The sequence below is a fragment of the Pan troglodytes genome, chromosome 2 (genome assembly GCF_028858775.2).
Source record: "Pan troglodytes isolate AG18354 chromosome 2, NHGRI_mPanTro3-v2.0_pri, whole genome shotgun sequence".
Classification (NCBI taxonomy): Eukaryota; Metazoa; Chordata; class Mammalia; order Primates; family Hominidae; genus Pan; species Pan troglodytes.
Window position 1 is genome coordinate 158470731 of NC_086015.1, and position 6028 is coordinate 158476758.

Sequence of the window (6028 nt, forward strand, 5' to 3'; positions counted from 1 at the left end):
CCCCTGTAATCTCAACACTTTAGAAGGAAAGGGCAGCAGGATTGCTTGAGGTCAAGAGTTCAGCCTTGGCAATGTAGAAAGACCCCATCTTTACAAAAACGTAAAAATAAAAAATAGCCAGCATGATGGCACCTTCCAGTAGTCCTAGCTACTCAGGAGGCATAGCCAGGAAGATTGCTTGAACACAGGAGTTTGAGGCTGCAAGGTGCTAGAATTGCACCACTGTACTGCAGCCTGGGAAACAGAGGCAGACACTGTCTCAAAAAAAAAAAAAAAGAAAGAAACAGAAAAGAAAAGAAATAGAAAAAATACTTTGAAATACATAGTTAAAAAAATCTAAAATTTGACCACTTTTCGCCAATAAAATTGCCTCTTTGGTACAAGCCACCATGATCTTTCTTCTGGTTTATTTCAATAGCTTCCTTGCAGGTCTCTGCTCTGTGCTTCTCACCCACCACCTGTAAGTCTTAAATCTACTCTCGACAAACTAAGTAGAGTTATTCCTTTAAAATGTAAATCAAATTATGTAAGTCTTTTGCTCAAAACCCTGAGCTGGCTCCCTATTTCCATCAAAGCAAAAGTCAAAGTCCTTATGGTGACACACAAGTCCCTGATGATTATTTTTCTCCCATGGTTGCTTTAACCTCATTTCCTACCACCACAGACCTCATTATCTGGGTTCCCACATGCTGGCCTCCTCGCTATTCCTAGAAAATACAGACACATAGGCCTTGGATCCATTTGCTCCCATGGCCTGGAGCATATATTCAGATATCTTCCTGGCCCACTCCCTTACCGTCTTTCCTAGACAAAGATTTTTATATTGCAAAGAGACCCAAACCTCTGTAATCCAAATCTCCCAATGCTTTGCTAACTTTTCTCCTTCTCAAAGCACATTTAGTGTTTTCTGTAAATTGGGGTTTTTCCTTTCATGATAATTGTTTGCTATTTGTTTCTCCTGATTAGAGTGTAAATTGCCCTCCATGGGAGAAGGAATCTTTGTCTTTTTTTTTAATCCACTGATAATCCCAAGTACCTAGAACAGTATCTGGCACATGGGAAATGCATAACAAATTGTTAAATTGAGTTTAAACTGACACATTAAGGTCCCTAGGGTATGGAACAACCTTCAAGTGGTGTCAGAATACCTAGAAACTTTCATATAATTTTTTTCTTTTTCAGTCCATGTGCATTTAAATAGAGCCAACACCTCAGGCTGACAGTGACCAACATTCCTGGTTTACCCCAAAATGAGGCATTTCCAGGAAATACATAAGTTCAGTCTTTGCAAGGGATGCCGCACCAGCCAGTGGGGCATTTAGACAGTAACCCCAAAGAAGGATGTCTCAGGAAATTGTTCCATGGCTCAATACTTTAGGAAAATGCTCCATCTTGCACCCATCATCTCTATAGCCACCAGAGAAAGGGATCATTAAATGCCAGTTCAGAGGATATAACCAGAGAATTGTGCCTAACCCAAATCCTGTTTATTTAAAAAAATTAATATATAGCATTTTAAATACAGAGATTTCACATTAAAGAGAAGATATTTTCAGTTTCTCTTGAAAAATGGGAAGATCTGGTAATGCTGGTCTCAAGTTCTTCCATGCCAAAAATTGCTTCCAAATCTTCAGTCTCCACCTAGCCAGTTTTACTGTTTTCCTCACCTGAGCCCTGAAAACATTTGAATTCATAACTCAAACTTTAGCTGAAAGGCAGAACAGAAAAAAAATGCTTTGGGAATGAATTCATATTTTGGATCCACAATTAGTAAATTTTTTAGATAAATGTTTAGAGTTTTATCTACCTGACGTTTGAAAATACCAGAGAATTTCACTGATATTACAATATAAAGATATGAGTTTTAAAACATATAGATTATGTTGTTTAAAGGAAACCAATAAAAGAGAGCCTATATCTAAATCTTTAATTTTATAGTTATAGTTTTTAGAAGCCCAAAATAAATAATGTTTTTAAGCTAGAAAGAAAGAAATGTCTATTTTTTCAGTATGTCTCTTTTTGAGGAAAAGGAAAGGGGGAATTTATGCTAACCAGAAAGTTATTATCTTCTCTTGGAAGGGGAAACACACCTAGAAATGTAATTTTCTTTTCTATGAATTGGATGAAAGGAAATCAGTAACACTTGCATTACTTATATTAACTTTTTATCCAAAAATCCAAGAGTCCTGCAAAATGGTGCTCTTAGATCAAAAAGGTATATATTATGTTAGTTTCTCTACCTCTTCATGTTTTAATTTCTTTTCAATTGGCAGCTGTCTTGGATTTTCTCTTGCATATATTTCTTAGCTTAATGCTAGGTGAAATCAGATGAGGAAATAAAATCAAGTCATCATAAAAAGATCTCAAAACCTGCATAAGTCTTTAAACCTTGTTAGAAACCCTACTTTGATTTTCTAAAGTCCAACTCAAAGCAAATAATTTTATCATACTATACATTTTCATTTTCTTTTATTTACTCTGAGGTTCATATTTATCTAGAAATATATGCAATTCTAGCGATCAGAATTAAATAGTTTCCCTATTTATTCAATACAAATCATTTTCTTGAGATAGGCTTTAAATAGATTTCCTTAGTGTAATAGACAACAGTATAAACTGAAGGCTGTAGTATAAACATGTCTGTTTTGTTTTACCATACAATATTCTTTTAAATATGAGTTTCAATAGATTTAAGCAGGAAGGAATACACTCTTCATTTGTTAACACAGTTGTCACTATTCTCTATTTTCTTACATTGGTTTTATATTACCTATGCCACCTTGTTGGCCCCAAAGACTTGTGAGTTTATGACTTATGAATTATCGATGAATGTAGCTACTTGGTATTCACCACAACTAAATTAAAATGAGATTCAGAAAGAGTAAAACCTATCTGTAATTTTTAACTTAAAAAGAAATCCACGGATTTCAAGAAACAGATTTTGTCAAGTTTTTATAGACACATGACTGTGCTGAGATGATATTTTAGGAAAAGTTAGGGAGGTCACTTGGAAACAGTGTGTATTGGTCAGGGTTCTCCAAAGGCACAGAACAAATAGGATGGATGAATGGGTGGATGAATGAATGGATGGATGGATGGATGGATGAAGAGATAGAGAGATAGAGACAGAGAGACAATACAGAGATAGAGGGAGAAAGAGAGAGATGGGAGTGATTTATTAGGAGAATTGGCTCACTTAATTATGGAGGTTGAAAGCTCCCACAACAGGCCACCTGCAAACTGGGCAACTTGGGATGTTGGCAGCATGGCTCAGTCCAAGTTTGAAAGTTTTAGAAGCAAGGAAGCCAGTGGTGTAATGCTCAGTCCAAAGCTGAAGGCCTGAGAACCTGGAGGTGCCATTGGCATACATTATGGACTCCAAAGGCCCAAGAGTCTGGAGTTCTGATGTCAGAAAAAAAAAGTGTCCTGGCTCCAGGTGAAAGAGAAATCCTTTCCTCCTTTTGCTCTATCTGGCCCCCAGCCAACTGGATGGTGCCTGCTCACATTTTGAGAGAGGATCTTTCCTGCTCAATCCACTGACTTACACACCAATCTCCTCAGGAAATGACCTCACAGACTCACCCAGAAGTAATGCTTTAGCTATCTAGGTATTCCTTATGCAGTCAAGTTGACATAAGATTAATCATGACACAGTGGGTCTCAACCTTGAGCATCAAAATCATCTGAAGAACTTGTCAAAACATGATTGCTGGGCTCTACCCCCAGAGTTTCTGATTCAATAGGCCTGGAGCCCAAGTATTTGCATTTCTAACAAGTTCCAAGGTGATGTCAATGCTACTTGTCTAGGGAACAAACTTTGAGAACCTATGAAATAAGAAATACTCAGGGACTTTTAAAAGAAGGAAACTTCTTTGTCAAATTTATTTTTCAAGACACACATGCATAGCCATACAGATTTTATTTTCTTTATAAAATGATTGAAAATCTTTTAGATAGAACTTAGTGTCTGTGTAGCTGCCCAAATCTCACATCAAATTGTAATCCCCAATGTTGGAGGTGGGGCCTGGTGGGAGGTGATTGGGTCATGGAGGTGGATTTCCCCTTTGGTGCTGCTCTCGTGGAAATGAGTTATCTCAAGGTCTGGTTGTTTAAACATGTGTGGCAGCTCCCCTGTCTCTCTCTCTTCCTCCTGCTCTGGCCATGTGAAGATAAGCCTGTTTCCCCTTCACCTTCTGCCATGATTGTAAGCTTCCTGAGGCCTCCCCAGCCATGCTTCCTATACAGCCTGTGGAACTGGGAGCCAATTAAACCCCTTTTCTTTGTAAATTACCCAGTCTCATGTATTTCTTTATAGCAGTATGAGAATGGACTAGTACACTTAGAGCAAAAATATCAGTAGCAAATTACTGAGAATCAATAAATAAGATTTAGAGTGACTTCAGGAGTTGGGTTAGAAAGGTGGTTTGAGGGAGTAGGTTTTACAAATACGGAGTATGCTGACTTTAGATAAACCAAACTCTACCTACACATTTCTGGACAAAGACGGGGTTTGGGACACTGACAAAGATGATTCATACAACACAGACCTTTGGTCTGGTTGGGACAAAAACATTTTTATCAACTTGCTAGTAAGAAAAAAAATTGTGTTAACCCACCTCTGTTATGATCTTTTATTAAATGATGGGCCAAACATGAAAAAATAAAGCACGACACATAGAATAGTTTTGTCAAAAGTTAATTAACTGCAACAAGATTGATGATTACTGAGCCTTCATGTTTTCATTGTTGTTCAAGTCCTTCCCCAGGCAGTGACCAACTCAATATGCCATCTATCCCAAAGGCAGAGGAATTCTGCCAGATTTTCCAGGGCCAAATATTGAGTAGGATTTTTCTTTACTGTTTTCTTAGACTAAGACAATTAACCAGAAGGACATTAATGCTTTAATTAGCTGGAATATGGTCTTCTTTAAAAAAAAAAAAAAGGAAGAAATTTTAGTTGATAATAGTTAAGCAAAATTGTTTTAGGCAGTAAGTTTAAAATGCTTCTCAGTAGCTACATTTCTTAAAGTGACATCAGAAGAAAACATGGACATGGTTTAAAATATAACACTGAGCTTTTCCTACACTTGACCGTGGGTCTGCCTTTCTCGAGATAATGCACCACAGAGCCTTGTTTTCTCCCTTGACTCTCCTTTGTTCCTATTACCTGACATATTTACACACCACACCACACCACTTTTCTTTCTCAAAAGTTGTCACTATCAGTGGCAATGAAGTTATAAGGATTAATGAACTGTAGCTGCTGCTAACGCTGTTGCTGTTGTTGTTTTTAAACTTCTTTGGATTCCTGGATAAGAGTCACCACTGGAATACCCACTGATTTTATTTTCTCTTTTGTCTAACATGAGTTTATTTAGATGTGGATTTTAAAAAAAACTATATGAAAGAATTAACTTTGTGAGTATTCTTGCATCATACCTAAATGAGGGGCTATGACTCAAAGCCTCTAAACTTGAAGTATTTTTAAGTTATAACTTTCTAGATACGTGCACCAGACAACCCCCAATGTGAGACTTTTAGAGCTCTCACATCATCTTCACTATATACCCACCTGCAGTTCACACTCAATCAAGATTGATAGGAAAATAATATACCTCCCTTAGTCTTACTTTAAAAAGGAGAAGAAGAAAGCTATTGAGCACCTCACACCAAGTACAGCTGCTGACAGAGCTTTAAGTATATGAAGATATAGTCTAACCAGATATAAAAATATAAGCAACATAGAGAAGTACAACAAAATTAATTAGATCTAAACAATTTCTTATAGGAGTACCATGCTCTCACCCTTTCTATCAGGCTTAAATATATACCACTGTGAGATGGCATATGCAAAAACAGGAGACTATACAATATAATACATTTATAACATAGTGATTAATATAACATGGTGATTAATGGAGCCTAGTGAATCTCCAGGCTTAAAAGGAGCCTTGCTGGATTCAAGTCTGACACTGACAAACTGTGTGTCTGGCACTTCTTATTTAACCTCTCTGAACCCCAGTTCTCT